The sequence below is a fragment of the Pristis pectinata genome, chromosome 4 (assembly GCF_009764475.1).
Source record: "Pristis pectinata isolate sPriPec2 chromosome 4, sPriPec2.1.pri, whole genome shotgun sequence".
NCBI lineage: Eukaryota > Metazoa > Chordata > Chondrichthyes > Rhinopristiformes > Pristidae > Pristis > Pristis pectinata.
Genome location: NC_067408.1, coordinates 26223386 through 26245848, shown reverse-complemented (window position 1 = coordinate 26245848; position 22463 = coordinate 26223386). Strand labels below are relative to the sequence as shown.

Here is a 22463-nt window from a genome sequence, read left to right as displayed (position 1 = left end):
CGCAGACTTTCATCCCGAATGTGACCCATACCTTCCCACTTCTGTGTTCTGATTATTATACAGTTGTCAGTCCACAAGTGTAGAAAGCCCTGATACCATGCACTCTAATTTTGTTTAATAACTTTTTGTGTGGCTTTCTATTGAAGACTGTCTGAATATCCACCTGCACTATATTAACTAGTTGGTCCTTATTCATTCTTCTGGTTACAACCTCAAAAATTTCCAGCAGATTCATAAATCCACATTGACTCTGCCCAATTTAATCTTCCAAGTGCCCTGCTGCCACTTTCTTAAAAACAGATCCTAGCATTTTCCTTCCCACTGTTATCAGATTAATGGATCTATTGTTCCCTGCTCTCTCTCTCCCTCCTGATTGCTTGAGCTACCTTGCAGATTATTGAGACCATTCTAATTTTGCAGTTTTGGAAGGTGACAACTAGTACATTCACAGCCACAGACTGCAAAACCCTAGGATGCTGGTTGTCAGGTTTTGGGCTTTCATTAGCCTTCAGTCCCACTAATGACACCAGTATTAGTTTTTCACTAATGTTTATTTTTGTGAGCTCTTCATCTGCACCAGTATTTAGAATACACCACTATTTTCAGGAGCTTTTCTGTGTCTTCTTCCATGAAGACAAAACCACAAAGTATGTGTTTAACTTCTCTGCCATTTCCTTGTCACAAATTTAATTTCTACTCTCTCAGACTGTTGAAAACAATGTCTGTTTCTCTTTTCACTTGCACACACATCTTTATAATGAGCATACTTGTTCAAAAAGAACATTTGTTCAAATGCTGATTTTATCCTCATCCATACTTTCTAATGGAAAATTTGGCTTGCAGAAATTGTTTACAGTATCCTAAGCTGTTGGAAAAAATGCCTGCCAGATATTATCAGAATGTAAAAATGCTTTAAACAAAACTGAATGCCTTTCTAATACACATTGAAGTATTTTGACTGCTCATGGTGACAATATGATTATACTTTCTGTTGATAAACTAGCAAGTACAGCTTTAGTTAGACTTTGAATTCATTTCTATAAACTTAATTCTTAGGAGATCGAAGCCTTTTTTTTAATTACACTTATTTATCACTTAACACAGACCTGCTATTAGAAACAGGTAACAGCTTTCAAATATGCTGACAAATTAAATGAGCAGAATTCAAGGCTTCACTTGTAATCCCCCATGGGTTTCAGACAGAAAAGATAAATGAAGAATGTAATTGGGCTCATAGGATTAAGTTTGAGGCCCTGACAATTTTAACTAGTGGAGCTCTATGTATTGCCGATCTGCTACCTGGTGAGAAGCAGAGAAAAGCAGCATCTTGCAAGGCAGTGATCTCAGAAGTTCACATGGCACAAGTTTGCCAAACAGTACCAAATGCACACTCACAGCCGGGAAGTAAGCTTAGGAAAGATCTTCTGGATCTCACAGGACAGCATCATGCAGTCACTCTTTGTGGGGTCTCACACACCACATTGCTTCCCCACAGTCACACAAAGGAAAGCTTTACATGTATGGAAAGGAGAAGCAATAGTGGACCACTTTTTCTCTCAAAACTGCCCTGCCATTTCTGGAAATCATGGCTGATCTAATTGTGATCTCAACTCTGCTTTCCTGTAGACCTTTCACTCTTTTGTTTTTGAAGAATCTATCTACTAATTCCTTTAAGATATTCAAAGACTTGACTTTCATTACACTAAGTAAGAGAATTCCAAAGACCAACAATCCTCTGAGAGAGAAAAAAAAATCACCTCATCTCTGTCTTAAATAGGTGGTCCCTTGTTTTTAAAAAGAGACCCCTAATTCTAGATTTTCCCACGAGGGAAGCATCCTATCCACACCCTTCCCCTTATGGTTTATCTATTTCAATCAAGTACCCTCTCACTCTTATAAACTCCAGTGGATATAAGCCTAACCTCTCCAATGTTTCCTTAATAAAAAAACAACTCGCCCTTTGCAGATATTAGTCGAGTAAACCTCTGGATTGCTTCCAAAATACAAGCATCCTTTCTACGCAGTACTCCAGATGTGGTCTTACCTATGTCCTATCTAACTAAAGCACAGCCTCCCAATCTTTGTATTCAATTCTCCTACCAGTAAATGGTAACATTCTATTTGTTTTTCTAATTACTTGCTGTACATGCTTTTTGCAAATCATGCACTAGGACATTCAGATCTCTCTGGATCTCAGAGCTCTGAAATCTCTCACCATTTAAATAATATGCTTTTTTAATTTCTACTGTCAAAATGAACAATTCATTTTCCAACTTTTATACTCTGCTTTCCAGGTCTTTCCAGCTTTTCCCATTCCTCATTTAGAGCTATTTCTGCAGTGTTACTTTGATTTGCTATTCTGAAGATAGATGCAAAATATCCATTCAATTCATTTGCATTTCCTCTCTGTTTCCCCGGACTCAGATCACTCACCTTATTAAGTCTTCTCTATTTTAAATACCTGTGGAAGCTTACTATCTGTTAGTATATTTTTGGCTAGTTTTATCTTCTGCTCTAATTTTTCCTTCTTTATTAATCTTGGCCATTTATTGATCTTTTTTTATTCTATTCAATCTTTTAAACTGCCACGTCTTTGCACAATGATATGCTTCTTTCTTTAAGTTTATTACTACCTTTAATGTTCAGTTAACCGTGGATAATGAATCCTCCCCTTGGAAATATTATTTCTCATTGGAATGTAGTTATTCTGTGCATTCTGAAAGATAACCTTAAACATCTCCCACTTTATCTTAGTTCACTGATCCCTTAATCTAATTTTCCAGTTCACTTTAGCTGGGTCTGCTTTCACGCCCTTGTTATCGGCCACATTTGTTTAAAATACCAGTCTTGGATCCAATCTACTCTTCTTCAAACTGTATGTAAAATTCAATAGTATTATGTTGAGCTACTTCCTGGTGATGCTTTCGTGATGGGGTCAATAGTTAATCCTGTCTCATTGTACAATGCCAGGTCTACCAGTGTTAAACACAAAAAGCATCATGGAGTATGGAGAGAGCATGGAAATATGATATTGAGACAGAGGATGAGCCATGATTGTAATCAATGGTGGATCAGGCTCAAAGAGCCAAATAGTATCCTCCTATACCTATTTTTCACATTTCAAATGTATAGTCTGCTCTATGTTTGGTTCTAGAACTTCTATTCTATGAAGCCTGAAGACACCCCATGAGCTCCTTAGCTTAGCTACCTTTGTCCATTTTTCTAGTCCATACATTTATCAACACACCACTTTTTGATACAGGGGCTCATAGGTTAATTGGCCAGTGTAAACTCCCCCTGGTGTGTAGGTGAGTGGTAGAATCTGGGGTGAGCTTATGAGATTGTGGGGATAATAAAAAATGTAAATGTGTGTCTGATGGTCAGCATGGACTTGGGCCAAAGCTTCTATTACTGTGCTGCTTCTCTCTATGACACTATGACTCCATGCACCTTTTTCCAGCTTTTTCTTCTTCCTAAATGTCAGGCACCCTTCAATATTCAGGTTGCTGCATAGGTCATTCTATAGCCATGTCTCTATAAATGGCTACCAGATCATACATATTTATTTCTATTTGCACTCGCAGTTCATCTATTTTATTTTGAATGGCACATGTATTCAGCTAAAGAACCCTCAGTTTTGTTTGCTTTTTATTTTTGTATCCTCTACCCGTAGCTACTGACTTACCCTTAGATTTGTACTTTCTGTCCCTTCCTGTCACATCTTTCCCTCTCACTTGTCTCCACTCCTTGAATTAACAGATATTCACAAATTTGATCCCTTGCCCCCACTACCTAGTTTAAAATCTCTCTACTTGTTATGCGGTTCACTCGCACACTGGTTCCAGCACAATTCAGGTGTAAACTTCCCCAACTGCATAATTCTCACTCTCCCACTCTTGGTGCCAATGCCCTATGAACCAAAACTCATTTTTACCACACCATTCTTTGAGCCATGAATTCATTTTTTTTTATCTTTTTGTCTTATGCCAATTTGCACATGGCTCAGGGTAGCAATCCATAGATTATTACCTTTGAAGTTCTGCTTTTTAATTTTGTGCCTAACTCCTCATTAGCAGAACCTCTTTTGTCCTACCTATATCACTGATGCCGAGGTGTACCATTCCTACTTGATCCTCCCATCCCATTAAGTTTTCTTTGGGACAGAGCGGAATCCCAGACTCTGGCATCGGGCAGCCAACACAGCTTCCTGAACTCTCACTCTTTTTGTTTAGAGTCATTCCCCTCACTATACTTCCCCCTTAAATGGTGTTATATGGCTCTACGGTTCTCTGTGCTGTACTACCATCCTATTCCCTTTGTTCCCCTCAGTTGAACAGCTTTCCGTATCATGGTGACGTGGTCAGTTAACTTATCCATCCCTGCAGACATCACTCCCATCCGAACAAGGTGAAATAATCTCAAACCAATTAGACAATTGCAAAGGCTCCTGCTTCTACCCTCTGGGTCCCTTTACTTGCCTCTGAGACCATGCCCTCTGATGCTTCAGTGCTAAAATAATTTACCTTCACATTTACCTTGGAGGATCTCTTTACTCTCCAGCATTATCAGAGATTTGGAATGTTTTCCCGGTTAGCATTTTTGGTATTCAGCAATGAAAACAGGCTCTACCTCAACTCCATACTGAGTTCCTTTAAGAGATGAAGACCACCAGCAACCAAGGTCACAGCCCAGCCAAAATCCATTAACCTAAAGCGCCACCCACGCTAGCTCTACCTCCCCCAATGGACAGCTGTTCAATTATCAGCACAGTTCATGCTGACAGCTCCCCCACTAAATTTCAATGAAGCTGAAGTCTGAATAGGGTCTTTGCTTTCTTCTCAGATCATCAGGAAAGTAAGTGGCACAGTTCCTCCCATTTCTTTGAGCCTGTTTTAGGTATGAGCTGAAAATGTTCCCCAGTGAACATTGGCGGCCTTAACAATTGCCTGCGGTGCTTTTCTATTTCATCATGTTAGAAGTATGGTCTATGTTTCCAAAGAACAAGGCTACATAAGAGCACAGGGAAAACATCCAAATTACTTAGCTACAAAATTCTGGATCACAATAAGGAGATTGCCATTTATTAACAGTGCCAAGATCACTGGTTGTGATCCAGAGTGAGATAGATATTAATTCAATAAAGCAAATATATTTAAATTACTTCAGATTATTTAGTGGTAAACGGAAAAGCCTGTGCAGTAACAACATGACACTCTGTATATTGTGATTGAAGAGACATGTTTGAACATCTACTGCAGCCCTAATTTAGCAAGGCATGCCCTAGAATATGCAAGTGCACTAGCCACAGTGTACAATTGCTGAATTAGCCCTAGGACCTCGAGGCCATTTCTTTGGAATTAAAACTAGATGTGAATAACAGAACAGTTCCAGTGTTTTCTATTGTTAATATAAGTTAAACAATAGTCCTTTTTTAAGCACCATCAGCAAATACACAAGCATGTAAGTTTGTGCAAGAAAGAATTACCCAAAGTGAGAAGTTAGGCTCCATTCAGAAACTTGTGACACTGAATTGAATAAATATTATTGAATAATTAGTGCTAAATTGTGTGTTGGACACATTTTGTAACCATGTGCAGTGACAGGTGACATAGTGTTTACTTGAGTTCTGATTTCCATTGATTAATCTATCTAATTTTTGTGGATGAATGCCCACACTGTTCTCCAAGTATAAATCACACTGATCCCTGCAGAGAAAAATGAAATCATGCTTTTAGCAAGTCACAATATAATCTAATAGGTCTTCAAGTAAAAAAAACTGAGAACTCTTGAATGAAATGCACAGACAAATTCAGAAGTTGAAAGAGAATTCAATGACCACCTCCATCCACACCCCACCATTTATATGCTTTATTAATTGTCTGTGATATACATCAATGATTTGCATGAAAGTGCAGATGAGTGGATTAGCAAGTTTGCAGATGATACCAAGATTGGTGGAGTTCTGGAGAGTGTAAAGGACTATCAAAGAATACACCAGGATATAGATCGGTTACAGACATGGGCAGAGAAGTGGCAGATGGTTTCATCTGGGCTAGTTTGAGGTGTTGCAATTTGGGAGGTCAAATGAAAGGAGAAAGTGGACATTTATTGGTAGTCTCCCTTAGTAACATTGAGGTACAGAGGGATCTTGGAGTCCAGGTCCATAGTTCACTGAAAGTGGCAACACAAGGGAACATAGAGCCTTACAGCAGAGGACCGCCCCTTCGGCCCACAATGTTGTGCCGACATTTTATCCTACTCTCAAGATCTATCTAACCCTTCCCTCCCTCATAGCCCCCCATTTCTCTGTCATTCATGTGCCTATCTAAGAGTCTCTTAAATGTCCCTAATTTATCTGCCTCCACCACCTCAGCCTGCAGTGCGTTCCATGCACCCACCACTCTCTGTAAAAAAAAATTTACCTCTGACATCCCCCTTAAACCTTCCTCCAATCACCTTACAATTATGCCCCCTCGTGTTAGCTATTGTCGCACTGGGAAAAAGTCTCTGAATTTCCACTCGATCTATGCCTCTTATCATCTTGTACACCTCTATCAAGTCACCTCTCATCCTCTTCTCCAAAGAGAAAAGCCACAGCTCCTTCAACCTATCCTCATAAGACATGCTTGCCAATCCAGGAAGCACCCTGATAAATCTCCTCTGCACCCACTCTAAAGCTTCTACATCTTTCCTATAATGAGGTGACCAGAACTGAACACAATACTCTGTGTGGTCTAAGCAGAGTTTGAAAGAGCTGCAACATTACCTCGCAGCTCTTGAACTCAATACCCCAACCAATGAAGGCCAACACACCATATGCCTTCTTAACAAACCTATCGACCTGGGCAGCAACCTTGAGGAATCTATGGACGTGGAATCCAAGATCCCTCTGTTCCTCCACACTGCAAAGACTCCTGCCATTAACCTTGTATTCTGCCTTCAAATTCAATCATCCAAAGCGTATCACTTCACACTTTTCCAGGTTGAACTCCATCTGCCACTTCTCAGCCCAGCTCTGCATCCTATCAATGTCCTGTTGTAATCGACAGCAACCTTCTACACTATCCACAACACCACCAACCTTCGTGTCATCAGCAAACTTACTAACTCACCCTTCCACATCCCCATCCAAGCCATTTATAAAAATCACAAAGAGCAGGGGTCCCAGAACAGATCCCTGCAGAACTGGTCTCCGGCCTCCAGGCAGATTATGCTCCATCTACCACCACCTCCGTCTTCTAAGGGCAAGCCAATTCTGAATGCACACAGTCAAGTTTCCCTGGATCCCATGCCTCCTGACTTTCTGAATGAGCCTTCCATGAGGAACATTATCAAATGCCTTACTAAAATCCATGTACACCACATCCACTGCTCCACCTTCATCAATGTGCTTTGTCACATCCTCAAAGAATTCACTCAGGCTCATGAGGCACGACCTGCCCCTCACAAAGCCAATCTGACTGTCCCTAATCAGCGTATGCTTCTCTAAATGCCCATAAATCCTGTCTCTAAGAATCTTCTCCAGTAATTTGCCCACCACTGAAGTAAGACTCACCGGTCTGTAATTCCCAGGGTTATCCCTACTCCCTTTCTTAATCAAAGGAACAACATTTGCCACCCTCCAATCATCTGCCGCTACTCCTGTCACCAGTGAGGACGCAAAGATCATGGCCAAAGGCGCAGCAATTTCTTCCCTCGCTTCCCATAATAACCTTGGATATATCCCATCTGGCCCCAATGACTTATCTATCCTAATGTTTTTCAAAAGTTCCAGTTCATTCTCTTTCCTCATGTCAACATGCCCTGGCATATCAGCCTGTTGTACACCATCCTAACAAATGTCAAGGTCTCTCTCACTGGTGAAAACTGAAGCAAAGTATTCATTAAGGACCTTCCCTACCTCTTCCGACTCCAGGCACATGTTTCCTCTTTTATCCCTGATCTATCCTACCCTCACACTAGTCATTCTCCTATTCTTCACAAATGTGTAGAACGCCTTGAGGTTTTCCTTAATCCTACTCACCAAGGCCTTCTCAAGCTCCCTTCTAGCTCTCTTAAGTCCATTCTTAAGCTCCCGCCTGGTTACCTTGTAACTCTCCAGAGCCCTGTCTGATTCTTGCTTTCGAAACCTTGCTTCCTTTTTCCTCTTGACAAGATATTCTACATCTTATGTCAACCACGGTTCCTTCACTCTACCATCCTTACCCTGCCTCAGTGGGACAAACCTATCCAGAACCCCATACAAATACTCCCTAAACAACATCCACATTTCCGTTCTGCACTTCCCGAAGAACATCTCTTCCCAATTTACGCTCCCAAGTTCCTGCCTAATAGCATCATAATTCCCCCTCCCCAATTAAATACTTTCCTTCTGCTCCCATCGTCTGCTATCCCTCTCCAAGGCTATGGTAAAGGACAAGAAGTTACGGTCCCTATCTCCAAAATGCTCTCCACTGAGAGATCTGAAACCTGATTAGGCTCATTGCCTAGTACCAGGTCCAGTATGGCCTCTCCTCTAGTTGGCCTGTCAACATAGTGCATCAAGAATCCATCCTGGACATACCTACTTTCATCTATCCCCTTTACACTAAGGTGGTGCTAATTAATATTAGGAAAGTTGAAATCACCCATTATGACAACAACCCTGTTATTTTTGCACCCCTCCAAAATCTGCCTCCCGATCTGCTCCTCAGTGTCTCTGCTGCTATGGGGGGGGTCTGTAGAATACTCCAAATAGAGTGATCGCTCCCTTTCTGTTTCTGACTTTCACCCACACTGACTCAGTAGATGATCCCTCCAGGACATCCTCCCTTTCTACAGCTTATATTGTCCCTGATCAGCAAAGTCACTCCCCCACCTCTTTTACCTCCATCCCTGTCCCTTTTGAAACATCTAAACCTCGGAATATCCAGCAGCCATTCCTGCCCTTGTGACAGCCAAGTCTCTGTAATGGCCACCACGTCATAGCTCCATGTACTTACCCATGCTCTAAGTTCATCACCCATATTCCTGATACTTCTTGCATTTAAGTAGACACACTTGAGCCCATCCAACTGACTGCAATTTTGCCCTTACAACTGCCTATCCTTCCTCCCAGTCTTTCTACATGCTGTATTTACTTTTACACTAAATGCATCAACCTCTGACCTACCAGTCTGGTTCCCATCTCACTGCCAAACTAATTTAAACCCTCACCAACAGTTCTAGCAAACCTGCCCACAAGAATATTGGTCCCCCTCCAGTTCAGGTGTAATCCGTCCCTTTTGTACAGGTTGTACCTTCCCCAGAAGAGATCCCAATGATCCACAAATCTGAAACCCTGCCCCCTGCACCAACTCCTCAGCCACGCATTCATTTGCCAAATCACCCTATTCTTACCCTCACTGTCACGTGGCACAGGCAGCAATCCAGAGATTACTACCCTTGAGATCCTGCTTTTCAACTTCCCACCTAACTCCCTATATTCCCTCTTCAGGACCTCATCTCTTTTCCTACCTATGTCATTGGTACCAATATATACCATGACCTCTGGCTGTTCGCCCTCCCCCTTCAGAATGTTGTGGACCTGATCTGAGACATCCCTGACCCTGGCACCTGGGAGGCAACATACCATCTGGGAGTCTCTTTCACGTCCACAGAATATTCTGTCTGCCCCCCTTACTATGGAATCTCCTATCACTACCGCTCTCCTCTTCTCCCCCCCTTCCCTTCTGTGCCACACAACCAGGCTCAGTGCCAGAGACCTGGTCACTGCAGCTTTCCCCAGTAGGTCTCCCCCCTACCCAACAGTCTCCAAAGCAGTATACCTGTTAGTGAGAGGAATGGCCACAGGTGTACTCTGCACTACCTGCCTATTCTCCGTCCTTCTCCTGACAGTCACACAGCTACCTGCCTCCCGCAGCTTAGGAGTGACTCCCTCCCTGTAGCTCCTATCTATGAACTCCTTGTTATTCCGTAGGAGCTGAAGGTCATCCAGCTGCAGCTCCAGTTCCCTAACACAGTCTGTAAGGAGCTGCAGCTGGATGCACCTCGTGCAGATGTAGTTATTAGGGAGACTGGATGTCGCCCAGATCTCCCACATCTCACAAGCTGAACATACCACCGACCCTGGAGCCATTCTAACTACTTTGGCCTGGCACTAAAGGAAACACCAAAGCAAGAAAGAAAGCAACTTACTAGAGAGTTACCATTGCCTCCTCTCGCGGAAGCCTCTTGTGCCAAAGCCTCAGTCCCCCACTCTAACACTGGCTCACTGCAACAATGGCTGCTCCCAAAATTGCCGCTCCGTCTATACCTACCTTCCTTTCATTTGCTGCTGTTTATCATCCAATCAACTATTAACAATTTGCAAATGTGCCTCATTTAGACTCCTGCAAGGTGAAACTCACAAGCACAAGCACAGAGACTCACCTCTTTTCAAAGGACCTGCTCCAAATCTTGCTCCAACTCCCAACTCTGCAAGGTGAAACTCCTTGGATAAGATGATAAAGAAGGTGTATGGCATGCTTGCCTTCATTGGTAGGGCTGTTGAGTATAAGAGTAAGGAAGTCATGCTGCAGCTATATAAAACTTTAGTCAGATCACACTTGGAGTATTGCGTACAGTTCTGGTTACCCCATTATAGGAAGGATGTGGAGACTGTGGATAGGGTGCAGAAGAGGTTTACCAGGATGCTGCCTGGATTAGAGGGTATGAGCGATAAGGAAAGGTTATACAAACCTGAGCTGTTCTCCTTCAAGTGTCAAAGGCTGAGGGGAGACCTGATAGAGGTTTTTAAAATTATGAGGGGCATAGACAGAGTAGACTGTCAGAATCTTTTCCCCAGGGTAGAAATGTCAAACACCAGAAGACATGCTTTTAAGGTTTGAGGGGGGAAGTTGAAAGGCGACATGAGAGGCAAATTCTTTACGCAGAGAATGGTAGATGCCTGGAATCGGTTACTAGGGATAGTAGTGGAAGCAGGCAGTTTGGTGAAGTTTAAGAGGCTTTTAGACAGACACATGAATATGAAGGGAACAGGGGGATATGGATGATACACAAGAGAAGGATATTTAGTATAAATTGGCATCAAGATCGGCAAAACTTCGTGGGATGAATGACCTGTCCAGTGTTGTACTGTTCTATGTTCTATGTACTATGTTCTATTTATTTTGAAACAAAAAAAATGTATGCTTGAGCCTTGTATAATCATTCCAACATCTGAGGAATACTGCAATACCTACTCTTTTATACATGTCTTAACAGAAGCAGAAGTTCAAATGGGACATAGAATTTTCTCAATATCAATGTGAATGTGAACTCTTGGGGTCTGGTGAATGTTACTTTAGTGAGTATATTGTGTGTGTTGCTGTTTTCAGTTGATCCACTTTATATTCCAATTAAGGAACCAGAAAGAAAGCAAAGTAGCACATGATAAATTCTCACAGGAGTTTTAACAAGTTTAATGAATGGAAAAGCATCCTAATCGAACAGATGGAAATAGGCAATTAATTTGGTGAATTTGAAATGGGCTACATCATTTCAACAAGAATGTTGCCAATGTATATAATGTGCATATAAAACTGTGCCATTTCATTTTTTCTTGATTGTTCAGTGAAGGATATTTGAAAAAGCTAAAAAAGATGATAGCTGAGGCTGAAGCTCTGAAATGGACATTTTATTAACATGTTTATCAGCACATATTGATGGTAATGATACATTATTCTTCTCTTTAATGGCATTACCTCAAGACTCCAAATTAATCACAGGTTTCTCATGCATCCAGAGTGCCTGGTTTCCCATCAGTTTCCTTCCTCTCAGTCTTCTGTCACCTTATTTTGCTTTAATGGAGTTCTCATTTATGGCTAGAGTCATACAGCATGGAAACAGGCCATTCAACCCACTATATCCACATGGAACAGTGAGCAACCCATTAATCCCATCTTCCAGCACTTAACCCATAGCCTTCAATCCCTAAGCATTCAAGTGCTTGTCTAGTCACCTCTTAAATGCTGTTAGAAACTCTGCTTCCACCATTCTCTCCAGCAGTGCATTCCAGGTCCTCACCACTCTCTGAATGAGAAAGGTCCCTTTCAGATCCCCTCTAAATCTCTTACTCCTTACCCCAAATCAATGTCCTCTAGCTTGACTCGGCTCTGATAAGGCAAAAACATTCCTGCAGTCTACTCTATCTATACCACTATTATTTTATATATGTACCTCAATAATGTCCCCTCTTAATCTCCTCCACTCCAGGGAAAACAGATACAGCCTCTCCATTCTCTCCTCAGAACTAAAAAGCCCCATCCCAGGCAACATCCTGCTGAATCTCCTTGGCACCTTCTCCAATGCTATCACATCTTTCCTATCGTGTGGTAATCAGAACTGCACACAGAACTCCAGCTAATGTCTGATCAATATTTTATAAAGTTGGAGCATAACCTCCATGATCTCGTATTCAATGCCCCAACTAATAAAAGCTAGCATCCCATATGCCTTCTTAACCATGTTCTTTACCTGCACTGCCATCTTCAAGGATTTTTGGACATGTACACCAAGGTCCTTCTGTTCCTCAACACTTAATGGTTTTTGTCCTGACCTCATGACAACTCCCAAAATGCATCACATTTATCAGTTGCAACTGGATCCTTGACTTTCTGACCAACAGACCGCAATCAGTGTGGATAGTCAGCAACACCTCCAGCGCGATTATGCTCAACACTGGTGCCCAATAAGGCATGCATCCTCAGCCCTCTACTCTACTCCCTATATACTCATGACTGTATGGCCAGATTTTGCTCTAACTTCATCTACAAGTTTGTGGATGATATCACCATAGTAGGCTGTATCTCAAATAATGATGAGTCAGAGTACAGGAAGGAGATAGAGAGCTTAGTGACATGGTGTCATGATAACAATCTTTCCCTCAATGTCAGCACAACAAAAGAGCTGGTCATTGGCTTCAAGAAAGGGGGTGGTGTACATGCACCTGTCTACGTCATTGGTATTGAGGTCGAGAGGGTTGAGAGCTTCAAGTTCCTTGGAGTGAACATCATCAATAGCCTATACTGGTCCAACCACGTAGATGCTGTGGTCAAGAAAGCTCACCAGTGCCTCTACTTCCTCAGGAGGCTAAAGAAATTTGGCATGTCTCCTTTGACACTCACCAACTTTTATTGATGCACTATAGAAAGCATCCTATCTGGATGTATCACAGCTTGGTATGGCAACTGTTCTGCCTGGGACCTCAAGAAACTGCAGAGAGTTGTGGACTAGCCCAGCACATCACAGAAGCTAGCCTCCCCTCCATGAACCCTGTCCATACCTCTCGCTGCCTTGATGAAGCAGCCAGCATCATCAAAGACCCCACCCACCCAGGTCATTCTCTCTTCTCCCCTCTCCCATCAGGCAGAAGATACTGGAGCCTGAGGGCACATACCACCAGGCTCAATGACAGCTTCGATCCCACTGTGATAAGACTATTGAACAATTCCCTCATATGATGAGATGGACCCTTGACCTCACAATCTACCTTGTTATGATCTTGCACCTTATTGTCTACCTGCAATACACTTCCCTGTAGCTGTGATACTTGACTCTGTATTCTGTTATTGTTTTTATCCTGCACTACCTCAATGTACTGTGTAATGAATTGATCTGTATGAACGGTATGCAAGACAAGTTTTTCAATGTACCTCGCTACAAGTAACAATAATAAACCAATACCAATACCAATCAATTTTGGATCCAATTTGTCAAATTGCCTGGATCCCATGGGCCCTAAACATTTGGACCAGTCTCCCTTGTGGGACCTTGTCAATTGCCTTACTGAAATCAATGTCAACCATATCTACTATACTGCCTCGTCAATAAACTTTGTTACTCCTTATGAAAAATCAATCAGATTGGTCAGATAAGATCCGTCCTTGACAAAGCCATACTAGTTATCTCTGATTAGTCTCTGCCTCTCCAAGTAATCATTAATCCAGTCCCTTAGAACATTTTCCAATAACTTCCCTGCTACTGATGTCTGTAATTACCAGGGTTCGCCATGTGGCCCTTCCTGAAAAGGGGGACCAGATTTGCCATCCTCCAGTCATCTGGTACCTCACTTGTGGCCAGCAAAGCTGTAAAAATTCTCAGCCAGAGCCCCAGCTACCTTTTTCCTTCTAAAGCAGCCTGGGATAATCCTCATCCAGCCCTGGGAATTTATATACCTTCAAACCTGCCAAGGCAACAAATACCTCTTATTTCTAAAGGTTTGCACTAGTGTTTCCCCCTCCCTGAGTTCTCCAATCACAAAGTCTGTTTCCCTTGTGAATACCAATGAAACGTATCATTTAAGATCCACTTATACCTTCTGGCTTCACACACAGATTGCCCCTGTTGTTTCCAATGGGCCCTACTCTTTTCCTGGTTATTCTGTTGTCCTACATACACTTATAAAATGCTTCATATTTATCTTAATTCAGTTTGCCAGTGATATTTTGTGACCACTTCTTGCCTTCTAATTTCCATTCTAAGCATCTCCCTAAACTTTTTATACTCTAGGTGGGTCTCCCCCATCTTCAGTTCTCTATACCTGCCGTATGCTTCCTTTTTTCTCTTTATCCAACCCTTGATATCCCCCAATACTTGTTCCTCTTGGCTTTCACCATTACAAGAATATGCTGGCCCTGAACTGTTTATTTCCCCTTTGAAAGCTTCCCGCCATGCAGATGTGGAATTACCTGCAAGTAGATGCTCCCAGTCTACCTTTGCCAGGTCCTGTCTTATTTCAATGAAATTGGCCTTCCCCAATTTAAAATCTTTATTCCTGGTCAATCCCTATCTTTCTCCATCAACACTTTGAAATATATGGTCATCTTCTCCAAAATGCTCCCCAACTTACACTCCCTCTACCTGATCAGCTAGATTCCCCAAGACAAGGTCCTGCATTGTTCCTTCCCTCATTGGTCTATTTACCTTGTCTCCTGGACACAACCTCAAAAATTCCACCCCCTTTGAGCCTTTTATGCTCAGGCAATTCCAGTTAATATTTGAGAAGTTGAAATTTCCTGGTACTATAACCCTATTTTTGTTACATCTCTCTGCTATTCCACAGAAGAGGACAGATCTTAATAGTGAAAAATGGAACACTTCTCAATATTAGCATTAAACATAATGCTTCTTTTAGTATTAATAAAATGAAAGAAAATGAACAAAAGATGTAGTCTTATACAACAACTTACACAACCCTCAAAGTGTTTTCCGACTAATATAGTCATTGATGCAATGGAGCCCGTATGTATTGTGTAACATTCAGAATAAAGCTAATTTCTTTCTTCCCCTAAAATACTTCTTATTTTTCCTTTCTAATTTATTCTTGTTCTCTCCTAGATGTCACTGAAACATATAATTCACATGCCATTTTCAACAGTTTCACCCTTCACTTTATGAGCTGTTCTAATGACCAGGGTTTCCACTTCTGTGCTCACCACCCTGCAATTTTCCACCCATCCACATCAATGAATGGAAAATCACAGGCTGGCAGGCACAGAAGCAGAAAACCCTGGCTTCTGGGCCACAAGAACGTTGATGGTTGACAGTTCCTGTCTAGACTCTGGGTACAAGATCTTGTACCTCATCATTATTTTCATTAACATTAATCATCTATGGTAAAATGATTATGTCACAAAAACAGTAAACCTAGTTGCTTAAAAAAAAAATTCTGACATGTGGTAAATGGCATCATTTGTACAGCTCATAACTGGTACTGTATTCTGACTGGTGGGCAGTCATGTTTGTTGAGATATTGTGTGGAAGGTTGTAAATCTAGCCAGGTAATGAGTAGTAAATTGATCCAGGTAGTTCACCTACTAGTTTCCAAATATAAATTCAGATTTTAACCCATTCTTCAGCAGAAACAGGGAAGTCCTCAGGCTGAGGGCAGAGGGGGAGAAGTATACTTTAGACAAGTGCATTGGTTATAGTGATATTTCTGAACTAGCAATCCAAAGGTCTGATCTAATTATCTGAAGAGAAGACTTTGAATCACATCACAGGAACTAAGGAATTCAAATTCAGTTCATTAAATAAACCTGGAAAAAGAACATGAATCATTAATGGTGACCATGAATCAAACAGGTCATAAAAGTCTGTTCAGGTATATCACTGTCATTTAGGGAAGGAAATCCTAACCCAGTCCATTCTGCATGTGACTCCAGACACAATATAGTTGACTCTTAGATGCCAGAGAAACAAAGGACTGCAGATGCTGGAGTATCCAGATGAAAAACACTATGATGCTGGAGGAACTCAACAGGCTAGGGAGCATCCATGGAGAAAAGCAGGCGGTCAACATCTTGGATCAGGACCCTTCAGGACTGAAGATAGGAAAAGGGGAAACCCAATATATAGGAGGGAAAAGCAGAGCACTGATAGGTAGACAAAAGAGGAGAGGCGGGGTGGGCACAAGGTGGTGATAGGTAGATGCAGGTAAGAGATAGTGATAGGCAGGTGCAGGGGGAGGAGGGGAGAGCAGATGAACCAGGGGATGGGTGAAAAGCAAGGACAGAAAGGAAAAAAAAAGAAAAGAGGGGTAGAAAAAAGAGACATAGGCTGGCAAAGGGAAGAAGAGGAGAAGCATGGTGGTGGGGGGGGGGGGGGGGGTGTGGAAGGGGAGTGGGGATTACTTAAAGTGGGAGAATTCAATGTTCATGTCATTAGGCTGCAAGGTTCCAAGATGAAAAATGAGGTGCTGTTCCTCCAATTTGCGCTTGGAATTCTCCTGGCAGTGGAGGAGGCCAAGGACTGACATGTCAGTGATAGTGTGGGAGGGGGAATTAGAGTGACTGGCAACGGGAGATGCAGATTGCGGTTACGGACAGAGCGCAGGTGTTCTGTGAAATGGTCACCTAGTCTGCATTTGGTCTCGCCAATGTAGAGGAGGCCACACCTGGAGCACTGAATGCAGTAGATGATATTAAGGGAGGTGCAGGTGACCCTCTGTCTCACCTGAAAAGACTGTTTGGGTCCCAGGATGGAGGTGATGGAGGTCGTGTAGGGGCAGGTGTTGCACATATGGTGGGGGCAGTGGAAAGTTCCCGAGGTGGGAGCGGGATGGGGGGGGGGTGGTGGGAGGAGTGAACTTGGGAGTCGTGGAGAGAGCGGTCCCAAGTGGCGGAGAATCGTGTGTTGTATACACAGGCTGGTAGGGTGAAATGTGAGGACAAAGGGAACGAGCTCTCTTAATCACATTCGGGGGGAAGCCCCGATTAGAAAAGAAGTTGGACAACTCGGGTGTCCTGGAGTGGAAAACCTCATCATGGGAGCAGATGCAGTGGAAGCAGAGAAATTGAGAAAAAGGGATAGCACCCTTGCAAGACACAGAGTGGGAGGAGCTGTAATTGAGGTAGCTGTGGGATCAGTGGGTTTGTAGAAGATGTCGGTGGATGAGGAATCTCTTGAGATGGAGATAGAAAGATCGAGGAAGGAGAGAGAGGTGCCAGAGACAGTCCAAGTGAATTGAAGAGCAGGGTGAAAGTTTGTGGTGAAATTTATGAGACTGTCGAGTTCCGCACAGGTACAAGAGCTGACACCAATGCAGTCATCGATATAGCAGAGAAAGAGTTGAGGAATTGGGCCACAGTAGGCTTGGAACAGAGACTGTTCAATGTAGCCAAGGAGGAGGCAGGCATAGCTGGGGCCCATGTGAGTGCCCATGGCTATGCCCTTGGGCTGTGGGAAGTGAAAAGTGAAGTTGTTTAGGGTGAGGACAAGTTCAGCCAGGTGGAGGAGAGTGTTGGTGGAAGGAGATTGGTTCTGTCTCTGGTCAAGACTCTTCAGTGCCCTCTGAAAGGGTTAACAAGCTTTTCAGTTCAAGGACTGTTTGGGGTGAGCACCAAATATTGACCTTTGTTTGTGACACTCATACCCCATGAATACAGTAAAGGAAGGAAATCAAGGTTTAACAATGTCATTACTCCCAGCTATTCCAAACTTTTTAAGTCTGACTTGACCAGGCACTCTCTCTACCTTTCCAAAATGACCGAAGCCGAGCTGAGAAAGATTAAGAGGCGAAGAAGTTCAGTAATCCTTTGTGAGGCTGGGAGATGCAGAAGTGCTATTTGAATAAATATTTGCCTGATAGCTTTATCAACATGAGTCCTGCTCTGCCACAGTATCTTAAATTTGTTTACCAACATAGGAATATTTGACTGGAGCAAAAAACAAGCTGTTGGAGGAACGCAGCGGGTGGGGCAGCATCTGTGGAAGCAAATGGATTGTCAACGTTTCAGGTTGAGATCCTGTATGAGAGCAGCCAGTTTAAAGAGGTGAGGAGGAGGAGTGAGGCAGGAGCTGGCAAGCATTAGATGGATCCAGGCGAGAAGGTTGAAGGGAAGATGGAGCCAGGTGGGGGAGGGAAGGGTGGAGTTAGCAACAGAGGCTGGGAGGTGGTAAGTGGAGCCAACTTGAATCTGACAAGAAAGGAAGATGATGAATGGAACCAGTTAACTGAGGGATGGTGGGCAGCTGGGAACAGTTGGGGGAGCTGCTTCCTTTTCCTGCTTCCTATACATCTTCCTATTCCTTTGTCTTTTGTGTGTTCAGCAAACTTCTCCTTCCATTCCTCTATCTCCCATGACTGCTCCTGGTAGCAATGAATTCCACATTCTAAAGACTCTCTGGATTTTAGCAGACATTGAGCAGAGGACAGTTGAATTTCCATATATGTTGAATAGTACAAATGCAGATTCAGTATTGCAGAACAAACTCAAGAAGGTAGTACACTGAAGTCATTTTACTTCTGTACCACTTTCTGTGAACTGCTGGCAATACATTTCTGTGTTTCTGTTGTTAATAAATTCACTGATGAATCTGTGGAACTGCCATATGAAACAAAAAGTTCTCATATTGAAATTTTAGCTTATGCTGAAATAACTAGTTTTAGATAAAATTCTCACAAAGGTTCTTCAATCTGAAACATTAATACTGTTTCTCTTTCTGCACATGCTGCCTGACCTAGTTTTCCAGCTAAGTTTTCCAGCAATTTCTGCTTTTATTTCAAACTTCCAACATCTGCAATTTTGTTTATTTTCTTTTAATTTTAGATGGTATGGTTAAGAGATCTTCAACAAGGAAAATAAGACTTAATTGAATTCTCATTCATTATCGTAATCCACCGGTAAAAATTTCCTACACTGTGATTCGGGATGTGGTTATGTTCAAGTACAACTCTGCAGAGATAATGAATGCAGAGTTATATTTGAACATATCCACATCCCAAATCATAGAATAGCAAGAATGATTTCTGCACAAGTTATCAGCAATCTGCTGGTTCCTGCTCCCAAACTGTAGCTCACCTTGAGTTGTTACCTCCAGTCTCAGGGGGAGCAACTAGAAGTGAAAATAATGACATCTCTTTTGAACATTTTCAGGATCACAAGATTATGGGAAAGGAATATTCACGCGGTTGTAATTAACTTACATATATTATAGCAGGACACATAAGATAATGTGCAGTAATCACTCTAAGATGAGGTAATAGAACTTAAGCTCCATATCTAGAGCAGATGTTAGTTAAAATATCTGTTTTATTCTGCTCAATTTCTGTCAACCTGTGGTGAATGCTTTCCTGCAGGCGTTGTCTGTGTATACTGGAAAGAGCTGTTTGCATGCTGCAAGTTGTTTACTTTCAGTGTTTATGATAACACTTGTGAGAGACTATGTCAGAACAGGCTCTGCCTCTGTCCTTTATACTCTGATTCTCCATTATATGCAATTTTTAAAATTACCTTTCGTTGCTGTTCTAAAGCCCAGTTTTCGACCTAATCTAATTACAGGTGATTTGTCGTCACTGTTTTCTCTGTTTTGCTGCAGACTGTAACCCCTTTTAATTCCAATTCATAATTCTAATGAGTCAACTGACCAATTAGAGAGGCACGTGTTTCCTGTTGCTATGGCTGCACACATACTCAAAGTAGCATCAGCTTCTATAGATGAACCACATTGTTTCTCTTCCACCAGAGCCCAAGGAGAACCAGATCAAGCCTCACTACTGTAATTAAAAAGTGACAAGCCATTTCTCCCTGAAGGCTGCAGAGAGATATCTCCCCAATGTTGCTTTGTGGCATTTTGAATGAAAAGAGGGAACTACCATTTATGTAGTGCCTTCCTGGCAGAAGGTTCCTGAGCAATGATATTTTATAGAACTGTGGAAGAATTATGACACAGAGTCCAATCAGTCTATTAATCTGTGCCAGTCAGAAAAGAGCTGCCCAATACTACCTCCACTGCTAGATCCATAGTTCTGGACAGGTACATCCGAGAACTGTGCAAAAGTGATGAGTGTTTCTGCCTCCATTACTCTTTCAGGCAGTGGTTTTCAGACCCTCACTAATCTCAATGTTAAAATTGTTTTCCTCATCTACTCTCTAATCAGGCTTCATTTTCTGTTGCCTCTGCTCTGTTTCTTCCCCCATCTACTTCTAATTCTACATCCCACTTTGCAACTCCTCCAGGCCACTCCCAACCCCCCTTATCCCCTCCCCCTACCGTGACCTCTCTTCCTGCTTCCCTCCCCTCCGTCCACCTCCTATCCTTCATCCCACTCTTCACGCCTGTACCACTCCCAACCCCTCTAACACTTTCCTCTCACCAGCCCAGCCCCTCCCCCCACTCTCCCCACCCTTCCTCCTCTAGCCCCAACCCTAACCCCTGCCAGGTCTTTACCATCCTCCCTGACCTCCCCCTCTCTGAGGCTGAGTGTTTTGTTCTCAGCAAAGGGCTCACCTTCGTACCTCAATGCCCCCACCAAAATGAATTCTGAGCTCAGCATGATGATTTCTCTTTGTGGCAACACATTTATCCTGAATTTCTTAAATCACCTTCAAAACCTCCTATTGTGCCCAGACTGATTTACCTTCAGGTAGCTGCTTCCAGTTCACTTCTGTAAAATTACCTCTGTCTAGTAAAATTAGCCCTACCCCAATTTAGAGACTTCAATCCTAATTTATCTTTGTTCTTTTTCATAACTGTGATATATCTAAGTGAATTATGAAATTATGACCACCACCACAAAACATGCTCTCCCACTTAAATTCCTTCCTCACCCAGCTTCATCCTTGCCCCTTGTGTTTGCTATATATTGGCGAAAAGAGCTTTAGCCATTCCTTCATTATTGCTGAGTCTAACCTCAGAGAAGGACAGTAGCAGTTCAAGAAGGCAGTTCACCATCATCTCCTTAAGGGCAATTAGAGACAGACAATAAATGTGGGTTTATGTCAGATCCTGAAAAACGATCAACAAAAAAGAAACTGCATGTAGAAGGCAAATTGTATTCACAAGAACACACCCATGATAAGCAGTGGGAAATGTATCTCTATTTTCAGAATATTTCCTCATTGTCAGAGCTCTAAATACACAGTCATTTAAATCCAAGAATGCCATCCAGCATTGACAAAACTTTATTTTACTTTAAGTTGTAACACAAGCCCTAGAAATTCCACTACCTTTATCTCAATCCTACATGACTGAAAATCCACTATGGATGAATGAAACACAATAAAGATCATTGTCGGGTCATTTTGCATCACTCTGAACATTGACAAGGCACTCCCCAGTGTGAACAATTCTTTCCTGTCTGACGACATTTTAATTTCAAATACCTATCAAGTGACTAATTTTTCCATGCTGTTCTGGAGTGTTAGTTCACATGGTCTTGATGGTGACCATTGTCGAGCACTTCCAGGAGTGGCACAGTGATGTAGCAAGTAGATGCGCTACTTCGCAGCTCCAGACACCTGGTTCAATCTTGACTTTGCGTGCTGTCTATGTGGAGTTTTCATATTCTCCCAGTGACCATATGGGCTTCCTCCAGGTGTTCCTGTTTCCTCCCACATCCCAAGAATATGCAGGTTGGTAAATTAATTAGTGACTGCCCGTAGTGTGTAGGTCAGTGGTGGAATCTGAAGGAGTTCATGAGAATGTGGAATTAATGTAGGATTAGTGCAAACAAGTGGTTGCTGGTCGGGGCAGACTCAGTGGGCCGAAGGGCCTGTTTCTGTGACGTTTCTCTCTGTGACAACCATCTTTTCTTAATATAGCTCCAGGGCAGAATTACACAAGAGTAGGTTCTGTCCTTCTCTCCTTCTGACCCCAGCCTCATCTCACCCTGCCCGCTTCCCCAATCTCACAATGTTGAATGTGCTCAAAACTCCAGAAATTAAGAAAATGCAGAAATGATTTCTTTAAAATTCTATTCCATAATTCATAAAGATTATATGACTCATGATAGAACTTCTAGACCAGTGTCTTCACATATTCATTATCTTTGTTCCTCCACTGACAGACAGACTGCAGCTATGCGATACCTGAAATTAAAAAAAAGGACAAGAATTGGATTGCGTTGAGGGGAGAAGAGAAAGTAAGAAGGGCATAATTACGTTATCCACAATTTGTAAGTCAGAAGAAATTATGAGATGTGAAAAGTGAGTTCAGAGAAA

General features: G+C 42.4%; 1 long non-coding RNA gene across 1 annotated transcript in view; it reads right to left on the bottom strand.

Annotated features, from left to right (window-relative positions):
• Positions 1-8997, bottom strand: part of LOC127569881 (uncharacterized) — a 263884-nt gene extending 254887 nt beyond the window's left edge. Inside the window, exon 1 of the long non-coding RNA XR_007956256.1 lies at positions 8982-8997. This is a non-coding gene — a long non-coding RNA (uncharacterized LOC127569881). The remainder of the gene's footprint in view (positions 1-8981) is intronic.
• Between the last annotated feature and the right edge of the window lie 13466 nt (positions 8998-22463).